Here is a 23,579-nt window from a genome sequence, read left to right on the forward strand (position 1 = left end):
TCTTGTTCAAACAACGAAGGTAAGAAAGTCTCTGACACATCATCAAAACTCGAATCCTGAGTTGAACAGTCATGAGTAACAACCTCATTCTGCACATCAATTTTTTTAGCCATAGCTCTAGTCACAACACAGGAAGAATCTGTGTTAGAATTCACCTCTGGTTCCTCTGACTCCATTGTCAAATGCACTTCAGGAAAAACTTGTCCACCTGCCAAGTCATTACCTAACAATAAAGAAATACCCTTCACAGGTAAGCTATGCTGTAATCCTACTTTAACAAATCCTGTAACTAACCCTGACTTTAAATTTACTTCATGTAAATGTACAGGCATAAAATCACTTCCAACACCTCTTATATAATTTACCTCACCAGTATCACTCTCTTCATTAAACTTCAACACACTATCTAACATCAGTGATTGAGAAGCTCCAGTATCCCTAAGGATTTTTATTGGCACCAGAGTAGATCCTTCTTTCAAGGATACAAACCCTTCAGTTATAAAATGATCATATCCCTTTCTAACTTGGTCAGACTCTAACAAATCCTCATTTGTGTTTACCAAACCCTGTAACTTTACAGGTGCTTCAGTATGTTGCACACAAGCATCTGGAACTGCTTCCTTCTCTTTCTTTTTCAATTTGAAACAGTTAGCTATTACATGGCCAGGCTTCTTACAATAGTTACAAATAAGACCAAACTGTCTTTCCTTCACAGGTTTTCCTTCCTCCTTACCTCTCTCATTAACCTCTGATTTAATTTCTGATTTACCTTGAGTCTCCATATTATTTTTCCTCTTAAAAATTCTACCCTGAGGAAATTTATTCTTATGGATTAAAACATACTCATCAGCTAATCTAGCACAGTCCTGCAATTTATCAGTATCCCTCTCATTTAAGTAGGTCCTTACTTCAACAGGAATGCTTCTTTTAAATTCCTCCATTAAAATCAGCTCTCTCAAAGTCTCATAGTCCTCATTTACATTTTTAGAAGAAACCCATCTCTCAAAACACATAGCTTTATCATAGGCAAATTCCACATAAGTCTTTTCCACAGACTTTTTCAAACTTCTGAATCTTTCCCTATACGCTTCTGGGACCAATTCATACGCTTTGAGAATATTCGTTTTCACAATATCATAATCTAATGCTTGCGCAGCAGTTAAAGCTATGTAAACTTGCTGTGCTTTGCCTTTAATCACACTCTGTAGCAACACTGACCATTTATCTTTCGGCCAGTCTGACATCCGAGCAATAGTTTCAAAATGTTGAAAATATCTTTCCACTTCTGTTTCACTAAATGGAGGGAACAATTTAATTTCTTGACTAGCAACAAACGGTTTTTTAGAATCAGAAGACTGATTCCCAGACCTTAATTTCGCCATTGCATATTCAAAATCTCTCTGCTTTTGTTCAGCTTCCAATTTACACCGCTCTAACATCATTTGTTCGACTTGCAACTGCATCTCCAGATTACTTATTGGAAACGATTCTAAAATCGATTCATCAAAATCACCCGAAGCCACAAAATGTGATGCGATTTTTCTCTGTATTACAGCTTTTGATGTAGTCGCCAAAATACCTTTAAGTTGCAATCTATTAGCAATCTCAGATACTTCAGTTTTTTTCGCCTTCGCTAACAAATCCGCGGCTGGCGAATCCAGAAACTCATCAATATTCATCGTTGCCGAATACCACTCACAAGCTAATCAAACAAAAGAATCGAGTATTCCCCGTTACCAAAACACCGACTCAAAATTCAACAAGCATTTTAAACTCAAACGATCCAATTCCGGACGTAGCCCCCATAATTATGTTACATATTCAGGCAACAATAAATATATATGAGTTAGTGAAGGGTTTTTATAACAAATAACACGTTTATTAAACACTGAAAACAAACCCCCTCAAAAGTAAACAAACTCAAACGTAACCGGAAAACAGCTGCTGTGCGACAGCGTAAACAGTTCTTAATAGTGTTACAGTCCAAACAGTCCTTAAAGCGGTATTGGAAAAAACAGTTCTTTAAAGCGGTATTGAAAAAAAACAGTTCTTTAAAGCGGTATGCCGAAAGTTCAAAAGCTCACAGTCCTTTTAAAAGGAGAGCTTAAGGCAATTTAAATTCTCTTCCACGTCGTTGTCCTTCGATTCCCTCGGCGTCGAACTTTCCCACGAAGAATTTTATGGAATATAACGGCTTAAAGGTACTGACCTTCCTTCCACACTATTCTCAATCTCCCGCTATCCCAGCGGAGATTACCACGAGAACAGTCAACGAAATCCTTCCGAATGAGGATCAAATAAGGTCGAGACCAATCCACTGTCGAAAATCGATTCTCCTCGATTTTTATCTTCCAAACTTTTATCTTCACTCTCCACCAGCAAAGAAACTACTGGCAATGACCTTTTTAAACTTTAGGCATTATATAAAACTTCATTTTTAACTAAACTGCGTCATCACATTAAATCACGCAGGGACATGAAGTCAGCTTGGCAAATCCTGCCACGAACTGCCCCACCTGACAGGGTGGGTCTTCCTTTTATACCCTGTAAAAAAAACCTGTCACATGACCTCTACTGGCGGGAAAATGACGTCACTCCACCATCACAAGACCATTACCTCATGTCCAGTATAACTTCAACCCCAGTCACGTGACAAGGGTACCACTGTCACGTGTCATGGGTACGTAACAATGGACATCCTGGTGGAGGGGCACAGGACTAGCTGCCTGTTTGACGCGGGCAGCACTGAGAGTTTTATTCACCCGGACACAGTGCAACACTGCGGACTCGTGACACAGCCGGTAAGCCAGGGGGTCACCATGGCTTCTGGAACGCATTCCACAGGCACCCGGGGGGGGGGGGGGGGTTGTGTAGCGACATTGGTGGTGCAGGGCACAGAATATCGGAACTTTGCGTTACTGGTCATGCCTCAACTGTGTGCCCCTGTGCTATCGGGGCTTAACTTCCAGAGCTGCCTGAAAAGTGTGACAATGGAGTATGATGGGCCCCTCCCACCAATCACTGTCAGAAATCCTGTTTTGTGGGACTTCGTCATATACCCCGCTACTGACCACACACACAAACACCCGCACATCCCACCCAACACCATGCCAATGGCCGCGCTACTGACACCACTTGCAGCCTCTCCACCCTCAAGATCCCTCACCCACCGCTGTTCGCCAACCTAACCCCCGACTGTAAACCTGTGGCAACTAAAAGCTGGAGGTACAGTGTGGGGGACAGGGCCTTCATTAAGTCGGAGGTGCAGCGGCTGCTCAGGGAGGGGATCATTGAGCCAAGCACAAGCCCTTGGAGGGCCCAGGTGGTTGTTGTTCGGACCGGGCAGAAGAATAGGATGGTCGTGGACTATAGCCAGACCATCAATAGATTCACGCAGCTTGACGCGTACCCCCTACCCCGCATCGCCGATATGGTCAATCAGATAGCTCAGTACAAGGTGTACTCGACCATAGACCTGAAATCCGCTTACCACCAGCTCCCCATCCGCCCGGAGGACTGCCCCTACACCACCTTCGAGGCGGGCAGCAGGCTCTATCACTTCCTGCGCCTCCCCTTCGGTGTCACGAATGGTGTCTGTCTTCCAGAGGGAAATGGACCGGATGGTAGACCAGTGCCAACTGAAGGCCACGTTCCCATATTTGGATAACATCACCATCTGTGGTCACGACTGGCAGGATCACGACACCAACCTCCAACGATTTTTCCAAGCGGCCAAAGCTTTTAACCTCACCTATAACAGGGACAAGTGTGTGTTTGGAACCACCCGACTTGCTATCCTTGGGTATGTCGTGGAGAACGGGGTCATTGGCTCTGACCCCGACTGTATGCACCCCCTGTTGGAACTCCCTCTTCCCACCACCCTCAGAGCCCTCAAACGGTGCCTGGGCTTCTTTTCCTATTACGCCCAATGGGTCCCTGACTACGCAGACAAGGCCCGCCCCCTGGTCAAGTCCACCGCATTTCCCCTCTCTGCTGAGGCCCGTGCGGCCTTCAGCCGCATTAAAGGGGACATTGCCAAAGCAACGATGCATGTGGTGGACGAGACCATTCCCTTCCAAGTAGAGAGTGATGCCTCCGATTTCGCGCTGGCTGCTACCCTCAATCAGGCAGGAAGGCCGGTAGCGTTCTTCTCTCGTACCCTTCAGGGCCCTGAAATTTGGCACTCCGCTGTGGAGAAAGAAGCCCAGGCCATAGTGGAAGCTATTAGGCACTGGAGCCACTATCTCGCCAGCAAAAGGTTCACCTTGCTGACCTACCAGCGCTCAGTTGCATTCATGTTTAGCAACCAACAGTGGGGCAAAATCAAAACTGATAAAATTTTGAGGTGGAGAATAGAACTCTCCACCTACAACTATGATATCCTGTACCGGCCTGGCAGACTCAATGAGCCCCCTGATGCCCTATCCCGGGGAACGTGTGCTAGCGCGCAGCTCAACCAGCTATACGCCCTTCATGCACAACTTTGCCATCCAGGGGTCACCCGATTTTACCATTTCGTGAAAGCCCGGAACCTGCCGTACTCCCTGGAGGACATCAGGATGATGACCAGAGACTGCCAAATCTGCGCTGAGTGCAAACCGCACTTCTACCGTCCTGAAACGGCGCAACTTGTCAAGGCCACCCGCCCTCTTGAGCGACTGAGTGTTGACTTTAAGGGGCCCCTTCCCTCCACTGACTGCAATGTCTATTTTCTCAATATTATCGATGAGTACTCGCAGTTCCCCTTTGCCATTCCCTGCCCCGACACCACTACCATGTCCGTCATAAAAGCCCTGCGCCAGCTCTTCACTCTGTTTGGATATCCCTGCTATATCCACAGTGATAGAGGGTCCTCCTTTATGAGTGACGAGCTGCGCCGGTACCTGCTAGCTAGGGGCATTGCTACTAGTCAGACCACGAGTTATAATCCCCGGGGAAATGGACAGGTGGAGAGGGAGAATGCCACAGTGTGGAAGGCCACACTTTTAGCCCTTAAGTCAAAAGGGTTGCCAGTCTCTCGATGGCAGGAGGTCCTCCCTGAGGCACTCCACTCTATCCGCTCCCTGTTATGTACGTCCACCAATGCCACCCCTCACGAACGCCTATTCTCTTTTCCCAGGAAGTCTGCCACTGGGACCACCCTACCAGTTTGGCTGACGTCCCCAGGGCCAGTGCTGCTCCGGAAACATGTGAGGAGCAATAAATACTCCCCGCTGGTCGAGAGGGTTCACCTTCTACATACGAACCCCCAGTTTGCCTACGTGGTCTTACCTGATGGGCGGGAGGACACGATCTCCGTCCGCGACCTGGCGCCCGCAGGAGCAGCAGACCACTACCCCGAACACTCCACAGTAACTATGAACCCTGTACCCGAGGTGACACCGTGCTCACTAAGCCCTACACTGACCCCTCACGACACTCATATACCGGGAGTCTCGTACGCGTATATTCCAGGCGCCTCGCACACGCGTGAGGGATCACTGACGCCTAGTGGGCTGACATCTTCAGTTAGGCTGGAACCAGCACAACCTCCGTCTCTAGTGCAAGCACCACCGGCACCTGTGCAATCACCACCACCAGCACCTGTGCAATCACCACCACCAGCACCTGTGCAATCACAGCCGGTGCTACGTAGATCGCAGCGACAGATTCGACCACCTGATAGACTTAACCTGTAAATATACTTGTAAGAAACTTCGCCCCATGGGGACTCTCTTTTAAAACAAAGGGGGGGGGGGTGAATGTGGTGAACTACATATACCTGTCTGGACACGCCCCCCTGCTGACTGCTCCTGTGGCTCCTCCCACAGACCCCTGTATAAAGGTGATGGAGGTCTGAGCCCGGCCTCTCAGTCTCCAGGATGTAGTATGGTGGTCACTCACTGCTCGTTCCTTCTTCCAGTCAATAAAAGCCGATACCTCGCTTTTACGTGTCAGAGTGAGTTATTGATGGTGCATCAAGAGGAGATGTCAGGTGTAAGTTTTCTACACAGACAGTGGTAAGTGCATGGAATGGGCTGCTGGTGGCAGTGGTGGAGGCGGACACAACAGGGTCTTTTAAGAGACTCCTGGATGGGTACATGGAGCTTAGAAAAATAGAGGGCTATAGGTAAGCCTAGGTAGTTCTAGGGTAAGGACATATTCGGTACAGTTTTGTGGGCTGAATGGCCTGTATTGTGCTGTAGGTTTTCTATGTTTCTATATCCTAACAAACCTGGGATGATTATCCATCTTGATTTTCTTTACAAGACCCAAAACTACCTCCTTCATCTCAAAGTTCTAGAAAATAAACACATGCTACATTGATCTCCCTATCCTCCACATCCTGATGGAAAATAGGAACTCACACATATGCTGTGCCTCCAAGAATATGTTCCAACCTTTATCCTTGAGTGGTCCTGCCTGCTTCTTAGATATCCTCTTGCTCTTGATTGTACAGAATGCATAAAATGCCCTGGAATTCTCTTTAAACCTACTTGCCAAGTGCTTTTCATGGCCCCTCCCGGCTCTCCTAATTCCCTTCTTTAGTTCTCTTCTGGCTTCTTTATAATCCTCAAGGGTACCATTTGATTTTAGCTTCCTAAGCCTTAAACATTTCCTTTTTCTACTTAACAAACTTCAACACCTCTCTCAAGATCCAAGGTTCCCTTACCTTGCCATCCTTCTTACTGGAACATATGCACTTGTCCTGTACTCTACAGGTGGTCTTTAAACACTCTGCACATGTCAGATGGGAACTTGCCCAAAAACAGCTGTTCCCAATTAATTCCTGAGTTCCTGCCTAATCCCCTTGTAACTTTCCCCTGCTCCAATTAACTCCCTAGTCTCACAACGTCTGTACTTATCTATGCTATCTTAAAGCTTAAGGAGTTTTGTAACTGGTAACTGCTCTCCCACTTAAGGTCCATCACCTCATCAGGCTTCGATGATCCGTGCTTCACCCTGTCGCTTCTATGATCCAACACCAGATCTGCTTTGACCTCTTCTCTTGTTGGGGCTTCCTGGATGCACCTAATACATTCAGCCCTGTCTAAACCTCTTACACTAAAGATATCCCAGCCTATATGAGGTCGCACACTACAACAACCCTGTTGTTTCACATCTTTCCCTAATCTGCCTGCATATTTGATCCTCAATGTCCTGATGACTATTCGAAGGTAGGTAATATAATCTAGTAGTGTGATTGCATCTTTCTTATTCTGTTCATTTAGACTCAGTGGATGAGCCCTCCGGTACGAGTGCAGCTGTGATATTGTCCCTCATTAATTGCACAACTGTCACCTCACCCATCTGCTTTTATCTTCTTTTATAAAACATCAAAACACTGGAACTTTACATATCCATTCTTATCCCTCACTCAACTAAGTTTCTTTAATGGCTAAAACAAAATAGTTCCATATACTGATCTAAACTCTAAGTTCATCACCCTCAGTCATAATACTCTTAGCATTAAAACACAAACATTTCAATCAGTCTGTCCTATTGAGTCTATAACCTTGTTCCTGTCTGATCTTGCATGTCTAGCCATCTCTCTTCCTTTCAATCCCTCTGTCCTGCTACTCTGTTTTCCACCACTCTGTCAGTCTACTCTGAATCCTCCCTAGTAGCACTAGCAAACTAGTTCATTAGAACGTGTGAAAACCAAATAATTGCTGAGTCAGAAATCTGAAATTAAAACAGAAAACGTTGGGAATGCACAGCAAACCATTTTTATTTGATGATAAGTGGATAGTCAATGGAAACAATGCCTGCATAATGTATTGAGTTATATACAGAATTCCCACTAATACTGGAACAAAAAAGAACATAGGATTATTTACACATACCAAAACAGTTTGATTGTATCCAGTACATACTCCCTATCTGTGGAAAATCCAAAGATGATTTATCTTAAAGCAAACATTGATATATTCTTCAAATGTCCATCAACCTTTTTCAGACGGGCAGACATATGAAAGAAATACATCCATTTCATTCTTTATAATAATTTGTGGAGGGTGTATGTTATGGGGCAGGTAGTGGGCTATGGTCATTTCCCACGCATCTACAAATGCTACATTCATGCCTGTAAATATCCTCCTCAATACTAAATCAAGCTGATAGGAAAACCAATCACTCTGGCGTAGACTGAAGGATGGTGTAAGGGCCCGTACATTAGCCGTCTTTATTACCACTAATGTATCTGGACTCCTGCCCAAAAGCTGTAGGATTGACCTCCGGATGTACTGCAGCCTCCGAATGTACACTTCTATTGGATAAGAGGCAAAATGGACACATAAGGTAATTGCTATGACAGTATCTTTCCCTCCTCTAACTTCATCTATTTTATTTGAAGTGTACCGCAATAGCTGGCTCCAAATATTGTAGAATTGGATTGGGGGTCCATGGACACGAAATTCCACCATGATGTTGTGCTCCTTGTCTACGGCAAGGAGAGGGCCAGCATTTCCAGAAGAGCCAAGGTCAAATACTTTCAGACCTAAAAGGAATAAAATAAATGTAACTTGCTTGGCCATCATTTAGTAAAATGTATACACATGTAAATGGACAACACACTTGATTTTCAGGCTTACAGCACCAGATCGAATAAATGACTTAACACCTTGTCAATGTAATTAAGGAGCTAAGAGATACTAACCTGGCATTGGTTTCCTTGCCTTTGGTAGTAAGAGACATATAATAATGACAGCTCCCTCCCCTTCCTCGATCTCTTTGTCTCCATTTCTGGAGACAAACTATGAAGTGACATCTTTTATCAACCTACCAAATACAACAGCAGTCTTCACCATACCTCTTCCCACCCTATCTCTTGTAAAAAAAAAGAAATGCTATGACCTTTTCTTAATTCCTTTGCATCCACCACATCTGTTCCCAGGATGCACCTTTTCTCTCCAGGACATCAGAGATGTTCGCCTTCTTCAAAGAACGAGGCTTCCCTTCCTCCACTATTGATGCTGCCCTCACCAATATCTCCTCCATTTTCTGAACATCTGCACTGCCTCCATCTTCCCACTGCCTTACCAGTGATAGAATTCCTCTTGCCTTTACCTACCACCCCATGAGGCTTCAGATTCAACACATCATCCTCCACAGCTTTTGGCATCTCTAAACGGATCCTACTACTAAATATATCATTACGTCTTCCCCACCCCCTCCGCACTACTTTCCTCAGGGATCACTCCCTCCAAGGTCCCCTTGTCCATTCATCTCTCCCCACTAATCACCCTCTTGTCACTTATCCCTGTAAGCAGCCTAAGTGCTACACCTGCCCACTCACCTCCTCCCTCTCCTTCATTTGGCACCCCAAACAGTCCTTCCAGGTGAGGCAACACTTCACTTTCAAATCTACTGTGGTTGTCTGTTGTGTGCAATGCTCCCAGTTTGATCCCCTCTACATTGGTGAGATCAGTCGTAAACTGGGGACACATTGTCGAGCATCTCCACTCCATCTGCCAAAAGTGGAACTTACAATGGCCAAACATTTTAATTCGATTCCCATTCCCATTTGGACACGTTGCCAAGATGAAGCCATTCTCAGAATGGAGGTGCAACATCTTACATTCCATCTGGGTAGCCTCCAACCTGATGGCATGAATATTGATATCTCCTCCTGGTTAAAAAAAAATCCTTCCTCCTCCCCCTTGCTCTTTTCCCCACTCTGGCCTTATACCTCTTCTCAGCTACTTATCACAAAAAACAGAAATAACATATATTAAAAAAGCGAGGTAGTGTTCAAGGGTTCAATGTCCATTTCGGAATTGGGTGGCAGAGGGAAAGAAGCTGTTCCTGAATAGCTGAGAGTGTGCCTTCAGGCTTCTGTACCCGCTTCTTGATGGTAGCAGTGAGGAAAAGGTCATGCCCTGGGTGCCTCTTAAGGGACCTTAAGGGCTGCCTCTCTGAGACTCTGCTCAGATCGTCACATGATATTTCAAAGGGAATTCAGAAGGAACTTCTTTGCCAACAGAGTCGTGAAAAATTAGAATGGGGAGTGATTCAAAAAGGTAGAAGATGCGTTGAATGAGGGACTGGACAAACAAATGAGGGTGAAGGGTGCAGAAGTTTCTGTTGATGGATTTTTGTGAGAGGACACATGTATGAGTATTATCACCACAGTGGACTGATGGGCTGAATGGCCTGTATCTCTAGCATTTCCTATATAATCTACCATATCAGAGACCAATCTCAAATATAACATATGAATTCAATCTACTATCCACCAAAATAAGATAGACAGATTAACCTGGAAGAAATCGAGTCAAGTACATAAACCATTGGTGCATTGTGGAATCTCCAATCAGATACATCTTCTTCCCTCGGAGACAGTCAATAGTGTTTACAGCAGTGTCAAAACGACGGATTTTGCAGCTTGATGACATCCACTGGTTCTTGTAATAAAAGCCAGATGGTGATATCATTGGTTTTCCCCGGACACATTCACGAGGAACTGCAGCTAAGAATAAAGTGAACAGAAGTACAGACATTGTGGTGTAATATACATTGGACTAGTAATGCAACCATAATTGGTTAGTCACAGTTTCAATGGCAGCGACATCTTCCAAGAAGTTTATTTAGCAATTACCACGAAGTTTGGTTTTATTCATTTACTGGTGGTGGGATTCTCTGTGCAGGTAGTATTTATTGCTCACCCACCTTTCACTTGAGATGTTGGTGAAGACCTGGTGATGACACCAAGCTCTTCTTCCATCACTTACATCTCTGGGCCGACTTCTTGGGCAAGGATTCCCCACCCCTTTCTCCTTCTTCAACCCACTTCCTCCTCTTAGGCATTTCACTTTGGCCTTAGGCACACTTGATTTCCATCTCTAACTGTGTACGTGACATCATCCGTCTTGACTTTACAACTCCATTCACTTACTCAAACCTCATCCCCTCTGAATGTACTGCCCTTCACTCTCCCCTCACCACTGGAGATCTCCCATCTACTGCCATCATAGCTCCCATATCCCACATTGCCCATGTCTACCTCCTATTCAAGATTCATAAACCTAACTGCCCTGATAAGCGCTTTGACTTTGTCTACTCCAACCCCATTGAACTTGTGTCCACATACATTGATTCCATTTTGTTTCCCTTGGTTCAGTCCCTCCCACCTACATCTGTGACACTTCACATGATCTTGATCAGTTCCATGTCGCTGACCATATTATTTTCACAAAAGCTGTCCAGTCCCCATTCACTTCCATTCCCTATTAGGAAGGCCCCTAAGCTCACTGCTTCCTTCTGAAAAACAGACCTAATCAGTTTCCCTCCACCACCGCGCTCCTCCATTTGGAGGAACTGGCACTTACCCTCACCAATCTCTCTTTTGGCTCCTCTCACTTTCTCTAAGCCAGCTATGCCTGCCTTTTTGTCAGCTACCTGGACCAGTCCATGTTCCAAGTCTACACCAGCAATGTTCCCTAACTCAATCTGCACTACATTGATGACTGCAATGGTGCTGATCTCATCAATTTCATCAAATTTGCCTCCAACGTCCACGCTGTCCTTACATGTCCATCTCTGAATCCTCTTCCCTCTTTTTTGATCTCTCAGTTTCCATTTCTGGAGACAAATTATCTATTATACAAACCACTGACACTCACATTTATCTTGACTGTACCTCTTTCCACCCTATTACTTGTAAAAATACTGTTCTTCTCTCCCAGTTCCTCTGACTCCTCCACATCTGCTCTCAGATGAGGCTTTCCATTCTAGGACATCAAGATTTGCCTTTTTTTCAGAAAATGGTCTTCCCTTCCACCACTATCAATGCTACATTCACACATTCTCCCATTTCCACACATCTGCTCTTACCTCTTCCGGCTAGTCATAACAGAGATAGGGATCCCCTTGTCCCTGCCTAACACCCCATAAGACTCTGTATCCAGAACACCATTCTCTGTAACTTCTGACATCTCCAACAGATCCTCCATCATGCACAACTCTCCCTCCATCCCCGCCCACTTTCTGCAGTGATTGTCCTTTGTATGAGTTCCTTGTTCACTCAACCCCTCCCCACACGTCCCTCTTCTGGTGCTTACATGACAAATGTCAAACCTGCCCCGTACCTTTTCCCTCACCACCAAGGCTCTAAAGAATCCATCCAGGTGAGATGACACTTCACCCTTCAATAATGTCCCCCAAGGCATTCTACTAGTATGTGAAGAGCAAGAAGATAAGATGTGAGAGAATAGGACCTATCAATTGTGACAGTGGGAAAGTGTGTATGGAACTGGAGTGAACAGCAGAGGTACATAATGAATACTTTACTTTAAGATTCACTATGGAAAAGGATCTTAGTGATTGTAGTGATGACTTGCAGCAGACTGAAAAGTTTGAGCACATAGGTATTAAGAAAGAGGACGTGCTGGAGCTTTTGGAAAGCAGCAAGTTGGATAAGTCGCCGGGACTGGACAAAATGTACCCCAGGCCTACTGTGGGAGGCGAGGGAGGAGATTTCCGAGCCTCAGGTGATGATCTTTGCATCATCAATGGGGACGGGAGAGGTTCCAGAGGATTGGAGGTTTGTGGATGTTGTTCCTTTATTCAAGAAAGGGAGTAGAGATAACCCAGGAAATTATAGACCAGTGAGTCTTATCTCAGTGGTTGGTCAGTTGATGGAGAACATTCTGAGAGACAGGATTTATGACCATTTGGAGAGGTATAATATGATGAGGAGTAGTCATCATAGCTTTGTCAAGGGCAGGTCATGCCTTACAAGCCTGATTGAATTTTTTGAGGATGTGACTAAGCATATTGATTAAGGAAGAGCAGTAGATGTTGTGTATATGGATTTCAGCAAGGCATTTGATAAGGTACCCCATGCAAGGCTTATTGAGAAAGTAAGGAGGCATGGGATCTAAGGGGACATTAATTTGTGGATCCAGAACTGGCTTGCCCACAGAAGGCAAAGAGTGGTTGTAGATGGGTCATATTCTGCATGGAGGTCAGTCACCAGTGGAGTGCCTCAGGGATCTGTTCTGAGACCCTTACTCTTTGTGATTTTTATAAATGACCTGGATGAGGAAGTGGAGGGATGGGTTAGCAAGTTTGCTGATGACACAAAAGTTGGTGGTGTTGTGGATAGTGTGGAGGGCTGTCAGAGGTTACAGCTGGACAATGATAGGATGCAAAACTGGGCTGAGAAGTAGCAGATGGAGTTCAACCCAGATAAGTGTGAAGTGGTTCATTTTGGTAGGCCAAATATGATGGCAGAATATAGTATTAATGGTAAGACTCTTGGCAGTGTGGAGGATCAGAGGGATCTTGGGGTCCAAGTCCATAGAACGCTCAAAGCAGGTGCACAGGTTGAATCTGTGGTTAAGAAGGCATATGGTGCATTGGCCTTCATCAATCATGGGACTGAGTTTAGGAGCTGAGAGGTAATGTTGCAGCTATATAGGACCCTAGTCAGACCCCTCTTAGAGTACTGTGTTCAGTTCTGGTTGCCTCACTACAGGAAGGATGTGGATGCCATAGAAAGGGTGCAGAGGAGATTTACAAGGATGTTGCCTGGATTGTGGAGCATGCCTTATGAGAATAGTTTGGGTGAACTCAGCCTTTTCTCTTTGGAGCGACGGAGGATGAGAGGTGACCTGATAGAGTTGTACAAGATGATGAGAGGCATTGAACGTATGGATAGTCAGAGGCTTTTTCCCAGGACTGAAATGGTTGCCACTAGAGGACACAGGTTTAAGGTGCTGCAGAGTAGGTACAGAGGGAATGTCAGGGGTAAGTTTTTTACTCAGAGAGTGGTGAGTGCATGGAATGCGCTGCAGGCAATGGTGGTGGAGGCAGATATGATAAGGTCTTTTAAGAGGCTTTTAGATAGATACATGGAGCTTAGTAAAATAGAGGGCTGTAGGTAAGCCTAGTAATTTCTGAAGTAGGGACATGTTTGGCACAACTTTGTGGGCTGAAGGGCCTGTATTGTGCTGTAGGTTTTCTATGTTTCTAATGTCAGGGATTATCTATGGTAACAGGTGCTCCTGGTGCAGCCTCCTCTATGTCGGTGAGACCCGACATAAATTGGGGGACCATTACATCTCTTTGCTCTGTCCACCACAAAAGGCAGCTATCCACTTCAGTTTGGACTCCCGTTCCCATTCTGACATGACTGCCATGAGGAACCCAACACAGGGTGCAGGAGCATTTCCTCATATTCTGTCTGGGTAGCCTCCAAACTGATATTTCCTTTCTCTTGAATCCAATATTTGGATTTGCAGAATGCTTGATTTTGTCAAAGTGATCAGGTCAAGTCACTAGAAGTGACCTTCAAGCTTGCTGTAGAGCACAGAGATGGTCTACATCCATCCATCTCTCACCCTCTTTGTAGCTGCAACAAAGGTTGGGGAAATCTGGCTCTAAATACACAGAGCATAATGTTACATCCTGAATTCCAATGAGAAATCAAACCAATCTATCATAAATAATAATACTAATTAAAATTCTTAAAATACACCCTAATAACCATGTCTTTAATATAATTCATGTCACTGAATGGATTGTATAGAATGGAAATTTTAAATCCTATGTGAATTCATGAATATATTTGGCTGGATAATTTTTAAATGTTTTAATCAAGCTGAACATAAAATGCTAATAGAATTCAGGAAATAACTACATGGATATTTATATTTTGTTTGGAATGGCTGAGGACTTGTAGTTCTTACCAAACTATTAACTTAATAGTAATGAATAAAAATAATCTTACGTGCCTGAGGTGAAGGTTTTACAGTTACATAATCTCTGCTACTGGGAAGTAAAGGCTCCTTGAGATTGACTTTACTGTAAATGGAAATATTTTAAAGAATAAGTCATTGCATCAATACATAAAGAGAATGCTTACTAGATATAGCTCAAAAACATGTTCGACTATTCTCTTACTTTGAGCTGCAGTGACACTAACAAGGTCACTGAGGGTTTCTTGTACATCCCCCATAACGAACAACACAGGTCTCATGGTTCACATCGTGTTGCTTTTAACAGCAATTGTCTAATTTCATGAACTTATCAGGAGATCCAGGTAAATGTCAGTGTTGTAGATGGCACAAATTCAGCACACCAAAAGATGGTGAGTTCCAATCTTTAGGCAAGCGAGTTTTCACCATGAACCCAGTGCAGTTACAAAATGTCTTCACACTAGAATGCCACAGGTGTGGGTTCTTGTTATCATAGAAACATAGAAAATAGGAGCAGGAGTAGGCTGTTCGGCCCTTTGAGCCTGCACCACCATTCAGTATGATCATGTCTGATCATCCAACTCAGAACCCTGTACCTGCTTTCTCTCCATACCCCCGATCCCTTTAGCCACAAAGGCCATATCTAACTCCCTCTTAAATATAGCCAATGAACTGGCCTCAACTGTTTCCTGTGGCAGAGAATTCCACAGATTCACCACTCTCTGTGTGAAGAAGTTTTTCCTCATCTCGGTCCAAAATGGCTTCCCCTTTATCCTTAAACTGTGACCCCTCGTTCTGGACTCCCCCAACATTGGAAACAATCTTCCTGCATCTAGCCTGTCCAATCCCTTTACAGTTTTGTACATCTCAATAAGATCCCCACTCAATCTTCTAAATTCCAGCTAGTATAAGCCTAGTTGATCCACTGTTTCTTCATGTGAAAGTCCTGCCATCCCAGGAATCAATCTGGTGAACCTTCTTTGTACTCCCTCTATGGCAAGAATGTCTTTCCTCAGATTAGGGGACCAAAACTGCAGACAATACTCCAGCTGTGGTCTCACCAAGGCCTTGTACAACTGCAGTAGAACCTCCCTGCTCCTGTACTTGAATGCTCTTGCTATGAATGCCAACATACCATTTGCCTTTTTCACTGCCTGCTGTACCTGCATGCCCACTTTCAATGACTGGTGTACAATGACACCCAGGTCTTGTTGCACCTCCCCTTTTCCTAATCGGCCACCATTCAGATAACAATCTGTTTTCCTGTTCTTGCAACCAAAGTGGATAACCTCACATTTATCCACATTAAATTGCATCTGCCATGAATTTGTCCACTCACCTAACCTATCCAAGTCACCCTGCATCCTCTTAGCATCCTCCTCACAGCTAACACTGCCGCCCAGCTTCGTGTAATCCACAAACTTGGAGATGCTGCATTTAATTCCCTCGTCTAAATCATTAATATATTTTGTAAACAACTGAGGTCCCAGCTCTGAGCCTTGCGGCACCCCACTAGTCACCGCCTGCCAATCTGAAAAGGTCCCATTTATTCCCACTCTTTGCTTCCTGTTTGCCAACCAATTCTGTATCCACATGAATACCATTCCCCCAATACCATGTGCTTTAAGTTTGCACACTAATCTCCTGTGTGGGACCTTGTCAAAAGCCTTTTGAAAATCCAAATATACCACATCCACTGGTTCTCCCCTATCCACTCTACTAGTTACATCCTCAAAAAATTCTGTAAGATTCGTCAGACGTGATTTTCCTTTCACAAATCCATGCTGACATTGTCCAATGATTTCACCTCTTTTCAAATGTGCTGTTATCTCTTCTTTGATAACCAACTCTAGCATTTTCCCCACCACCGATGTCAGGCTAATAATTCCCCGGTTTCTCTCTCCCTCCTTTTTTAAAAAGTGGGGTTACATTAGCCACCCTCCAATCCTCAGGAACTAATCCAGAATCTAAAGAGTTTTGAAAAATTATCACTAATGCATCCACTATTTCTTGGGTTACTTCCTTAAGCACTCTGGGATGCAGACCATCTGGCCCTAGGGATTTATCTGCCTTTAATCCCTTCAATTTACCTAATACCACTTCTCTACTAACATGTATTTCCCTCAGTTCCTCCATCTCACTAGACCCTCAATTCCCTACTATTTCTGGAAGATTATTTATGTCCTCCTTAGTGAAGACAGAACCAAAGTAGTTATTCAATTGGTCTGCCATGTCCTTGTTCCCCATGATCAATTCACCTGTTTCTGACTGTAAAGGACCTACATTTGTCTTAACCAATCTTTTTCTTTTCACATATCTATAAAAGCTTTTACAGTCAGTTTTTATGTTCCCTGCCAGCTTTCTCTCATAATCTTTTTTCCCTTTCCTAATTAAGCCCTTTGTCCTCCTCTGCTGGACTCTGAATTTCTCCCAGTCCTCAGGTGTGCAGCTTTTTCTGGCTAATTTGTATGTTTTTCCCTTGGCATTGATACTATCCCTAATTTCGCTTGTCAGCCACGGGTGCACTACCTTCCCTGGTTTATTCTTTTGCCAAACTGGGATGAACACTTGTTGTAGTTCATCCATGTGATCTTTAAATGCTTGCCATTGCATATCCACTGTCAACCCTTTAAGTATCATTTGCCAGTCTATCTTAGCTAATACACGTCTCATACCTTCAAAGTAACCCTTCTTTAAGTTCAGAACCTTTGTTTCTGAATAAACTATGTCACTCTCCATCTTAATGAAGAATTCCACCATATTATGGTCACTCTTACCCAAGGGGCCTCACAGGACAAGATTGCTAACTAACCCTTCCTCATTGCTCAATAGCCAATTTAGAATGGCCTGCTGTCTAGTTGGTTCCTCGACATGTTGGTTCAGAAAACCATCCTGCATACATTCCAAGAAATCCTCTTCCTCAGCACCCTTACCAATTTGGTTCATCCAATCTATGTGTAGATTGAAGTCACCCATTATAACTGCTGTTCCTTTATTGCACACATTTCTAATTTCCTGTTTAATGCCATCCCCAACCTCACTACTACTATTATCAAAACGAGCTATATCTATACGGGCTCATTGAAAGACTTATTCAGTAAATTCCCTATCTATGCTTTAGCCACCAGCCCAGCAATATTCTCACTTTAATGATACTGTATATCCAAATTCCTTTTGACATTTTTGTACCATTACTCATTTAGGCAGTGCATTAAAGCCATTCTGCAAGTCAATATTTTTCTCAATGTATTTGTGGCCTTTTTGCCAGTTGTTTTGAGCCTTCACATTCCATTGCCAATTCCTTAACAAAGGCAAACTTTTCTTCTCATTTAATCTGTAAAATGCTTATTTTTCTATCATCTCTACTAATTCCTAGCTGCACTCTCTCCTGTCACTGTCTCTCTGGGTACCTAATGAGGCTCACATGGCTTTGAAGCAGCAAACCCTTGAGCCCAGAATTGGACTCGGTTCTTCAATTCTTTTTCTTTTTACAATATTTTTATTCAGAAGAAAAAAAAGATTTACGGAGTGCAACACATAGATATATCTCAATATAGCTTGTGTACATTCATATATTGTAATAAAATTGATCAGAATGTTATAACATAACACATAAAGGTATATCACACTGTAATCAAAAATTTAAAGATAGGTCATATATCATAAAAGAAATTTTTTTATATATAAAAAAAAGTCAACCCCCTACCAACTACCAAAGAAAAAAGCTGATGGATGACAATGGATAATTAGAAAAAAAACATATTCAGTTAAGAATAGAAGATAAAAATATACATAAAAGTCTGTGCACTGTTAAACTTTATAAATTGGAAAAGTAATTTGGGAAAGGTCCCCAAATATCATAAAAAGATTGTTTCAAATTTAAGACTTAGCAGCGGATCTTTTCTAAATTTAAATATATATACGACATAATATCACATAGCCATTGAAGATGTGTAGGAGGAGTAGACTCCTTCCATTTAAGCAAGATTGCTCTTCTTGCTAAAAGAGAGGTAAAAACTAAAACCTGTAGGTTAGAAGTATTTAAAGTTATATCTTCATTTGCAACAATACCAAACAAGACAGTAAGGGGATTTGGGTCAAATTGGACCCTAAATGTTGAGAGAAGGTATGAAATACTTTCCACCAAAACTTTTCAATTGTAGGGCAAAACCAAAACATATGAATTAAAGAGGCATCAGCAGCATTGCATTTATTACAAAGTGGAGAAACATTCAGGTAAAAACTGGAGAGCTTCTGTTTAGAAATGTAAGCTCTATGAACCACTTTAAATTGTAGGAGAGAAGGACGAGCACAGAAAGATGTATTTATTAACCTGTTTAAGAATTTTATTCCATCTATCATCAGAAATCTGACAATTTAGGTCATCCTCCCAAGCTTTTTTAATTTTATCTAAAAAGTCTTGTCTAGAATCAATCAACAAGTTATAGATACCGGTAATAGAAACATTAACAAAAGGTTTTAAATTTAAAAGATCGTCCAGTAAATTTTTATCAGGACCTTTAGGAAAAGTAGCTAATTGGAAACATAGAAAATCTCTAATTTGAAGGTATCTGTAAAAATGTGATTTTGGGAGTGCAAATTTATTTGACAATTGGTCGAAAGAAGCAAGAGATCCTGAGATAAACAGGTCCCCAAAACACTTAATACCTAATTCATCCCAATCTTTAAAGACTTTATCAGTCATGGAAGGGATAAAAAAATAATTAACGAGAATGGGAGATGATAATGAAAAATTCGCTAAACCAAAAGATTTTCTAAATTGAGACCAGATCCTTAAAGTTTGCTTAACAATTATGTTATCTGTTGTTTTATTTACTGAAAAAGAAGAGTATGATCCAAGAAGAGAGACAATAGAGGAATTTTTTACAGAATTAACTTCTAAGGAGACCCATGATGGGCAATCTTTACGATAAATATAATAGGATCAGAAAGTAATATTCCTTATATTGGCAGCCCAATAGTAAAACCTAAAATTGGGTAGGGCTAGTCCACCCGTCTCTTTATTTCTTTGTAAGTAAACTTTACTTAAATGAGCTTGTTAATTATTCCAAATATAAGAGGTTAAAATTGAATCTAAAGAATCAAAGTACGCCTTAGGAATAAAAATAGGGAAGGCCTGAAAAAGATATAAAAATTTTGGAAGAATCTTCATTTTAATTGAATTAATTCGGCCAATTAGGGATAAAGAAAGAGGGGACCATTTAGAAAGCGTCTTTTTCACATAATTCAATAAGGGGTTTAAGTTTTCTTTGAATAAATTCTTGAAGTTTTTAGTAATTGTTACACCTAAATATGTAAATTGACTTGTAACAACTTTGAACGGAAATTTGGCATTTGATGACATTAGGTCATTTAAAGGAAATAGCTCACTTTTACGTAGATTCAGCTTATATCCTGAAAAAGAACTAAACTGGGAGATTAAAGAAAGAACCAAAGGTAAAGAAGTTTCAGTGTTAGAGATAAAAAGTAAAATATCATCAGCGTATAATGAAATTTTATGAGACATACCTTCCCTTAGTATACCAGAAATGTCCTTAGCTTCTCGAAGTGCTATTGCTAAGGGTTCTATAGCTAAAGCAAAAAGTAAAGGACTAAGAGGACATCCTTGTCTTCTTCCCTGCTGTAATTTAAAGGGCTTAGAAATTTGGGAGTTAGTAAAAACCTGAGCGGTAGGACACAAGTAGATTAATTTAACCCAACAAATAAAATTAGGCCCAAAATTAAACTTTTCTAAGGTCTTAAAAAGATAATTCCACTCAATTCTATCAAAGGCTTTTTCTGCATTTAAGGATAATATACACTCTGATATTTTTTTGGATGGTGAATATATCACATTCAATAACCGACGTATATTAAAATGTGAGTAACGATTTTTAATAAATCCTGTCTGGTCATGTGATATAATAGATGGTAGAATATTTTCAAGTCTTCGAGCAAAGATTTTGGCTAAAATTTTTGCATCAACATTTAATAAAGAAATCGGTCTATATGAAGAACATTCAGCTGGATTTTTATTTTTTTTTAAGAATAAGAGAAATAAAAGCTTCATAAAAAGATAGATAGATAGATAGATACTTTATTCATTCCCATGGGGAAATTCAACTTTTTTCCAATGTCCCATACACTTGTAGCAAAACTAATTACATACAATACTTAACTCAGTAAAAATATGATATGCATCTAAATCACTATCTCAAAAAGCATTAATAATAGCTTTTAAAAAAGTTCTTAAGTCCTGGCGGTAGAATTGTAAAGCCTAATGGCATTGGGGAGTATTGACCTCTTCATCCTGTCTGAGGAGCATTGCATCAATAGTAACCTGTCGCTGAAACTGCTTCTCTGTCTCTGGATGGTGCTATGTAGAGGATGTTCAGAGTTATCCATAATTGACTATAGCCTACTCAGCGCCCTTCGCTCAGCTACCAATGTTAAACTCTCCAGTACTTTGCCCACGACAGAGCCCGCCTTCCTTACCAGCTTATTAAGACGTGAGGCGTCCCTCTTCTTAATGCTTCCTCCCCAACACGCCACCACAAAGAAGAGGGCACTCTCCACAACTGACCTATAGAACATCTTCAGCATCTCACTACAGACATTGAATGACGCCAACCTTCTTAGGAAGTACAGTCGACTCTGTGCCTTCCTGCACAAGGCATCTGTGTTGGCAGTCCAGTCTAGCTTCTCGTCTAACTGTACTCCCAGATACTTGTAGGTCTTAACCTGCTCCACACATTCTCCATTAATGATCACTGGCTCCATATGAGGCCTAGATCTCCTAAAGTCCACCACCATCTCCTTGGTCTTGGTGATATTGAGACGCAGGTAGTTTGAGTTGCACCATATCACAAAGTCCTGTATCAGTTTCCTATACTCCTCCTCCTGTCCATTCCTGACACACCCCACTATGGCCGTGTCATCAGCGAACTTCTGCACATGGCAGAACTCTGAGTTATATTGGAAGTCTGATGTGTACAGGGTGAACAGGACCGGAGAGAGTACGGTTCCCTGCGGCGCCCCTGTGCTGCTGACCACCGTGTCAGACCTACAGTCTCCCAACCGCACATACTGAGGTCTATCTGTCAAGTAGTCCACTATCCAATCCACCATGTGAGAGGAGGGAGTTTACTTGATTTAAAGGACTCTGATAAAACAGAGGATAAATAAGGTGTAAATAACATAGTGAAAGTTTCATAAAACTCCCCAGGAAAGCCTTCAGGTCCTGGGGTCTTACCAGAATGTAAAGCACGTATAGCCTCAGCCACTTCTTCATTGGAAACAGGCTGATCTAACTATGTTAGACTATCAGCAGACAATGTAGGAATGTTGATATTACTGAAAAAAGCATTCATATAGGTATCATCTGAAGAAGAGTCAGACTGATACAACTTAAGGTAAAAGTCTTTAAATACGTTGTTAATTTTAGAATGGTCAGATGTCTTAGTTCCATTATCTTTAAAAATTTCTGTGATTTGACAATTAACTGTAAAAGATTTTAAGCGATTGGCTAATAAACTACCAGTTCTATCCCCGTGAATGTAAAATTGAGTTTTATCTCTCAACAGCTGTCGTTCAATTGGGTAAGTCAGCAGAACTTGGATTGGATTTCAATACGCTTATTATATATACTTGGATCTAGAGATAGGGCATAGTTTCGATCAAGATCTTTTAATATTGCTGCTAGGTCAGACCTTTCTTTGTCAGCTTTTTTCTTTATATAGGTAGAGTAAGAGATAATTTCTCCACAAATATATGCTTTAAAAGTATCCCAGACTATATTACCAGCAGTATCTCCTTTAAAATTTTCTTTAAAGAAAAAAGTAATATGGTTTTCCAAAAACTTTAGAAAATTTTTATCAGATAACAATGATAAGTTAAAATGCCAACTTCTATTTGGTACAGAGTAAGCAGGTAATCTTAAAGCCAGAAGCACAGGTGCATGATCAGACAAAGCAATCTCCTTATTGTTACGTACCCGTGACACGTGACAGTGGTACCCTTGTCACGTGACTGGGGTTGAAGTTATACCGGACTTGAGGTAATGGTCTTGTGATGGTGGAGTGATGTCATTTTCCTGCCAGTAGAGGTCATGTGACAGGTTTTTTTTACCGGGTATAAAAGGAAGACCCACCCTGTCAGGTGGGGCAGTTCGTGGCGGGATTTGCCAAGATGACTTTATGTCACTGCGTGATTTAATGTGATGATGCAGTTTAGTTGAAAAATGAAGTTTTATATAATGCCTAAAGTTTGAAAGGTCATTGCCAGCGGTTTCTTTGCTGGTGGAGAGTGAAGATAAGAATTTGGAAGATAAAGATCGAGGAGAATCGATTTTCGACGGTGGAAAGTTCGACCTTGTGTGATCCTCATTCGGAAGGATTTCGTTGGCTGTTCTCGTGTTAATCTCCGCTGGAATAGCGGGAGATTGAGAATAGTGTGGAAGGAAGGTCAGTGCCTTTAAGCCGTTATATTTCATAAAATTCTTCGTGGGAAAGTTCAACGCCGGGAATCGAAGGACAACGACGTGGAAGAGAATTTAAATCGCTTTAAAAAGTCTCTCCTTTTAAATGGACTGTGAGCTTTTGAACTTTCGGCATACCGCTTTAAAGAACTGTTTTTTTTCAATACCGCTTTAAGAACTGTTTGAACTGCAACACTATTAAGAACTGTGAATCTGCCGCACAGCAGCTGAACTCTGGTTAAGCTAATGTTTGTTTACTTTTGGGGGGGTTTGTTTTCAGTGTTTAATAAACGTGTTATTTGTTATAAAAACCCTTGCCTAACTCATATATATTTATTGTTGCCTGAATACGTAACATTATAATCACAGGATCGTACCAGTGGAAGCAAGTTTCTATCTATAAAAAAATAATCAATCCAAGA

The 23,579-nt window shown here is 42.1% G+C and overlaps 1 pseudogene; it reads right to left on the reverse strand.

Annotated features, from left to right (window-relative positions):
* Window positions 1–7,693: 7,693 nt before the first annotated feature.
* The window catches only part of LOC140727632 (NXPE family member 3-like), a 41,366-nt pseudogene continuing 25,480 nt past the window's right edge, over window positions 7,694–23,579 (reverse strand).

This window comes from Hemitrygon akajei, chromosome 5 (assembly GCF_048418815.1).
Source record: "Hemitrygon akajei chromosome 5, sHemAka1.3, whole genome shotgun sequence".
NCBI lineage: Eukaryota > Metazoa > Chordata > Chondrichthyes > Myliobatiformes > Dasyatidae > Hemitrygon > Hemitrygon akajei.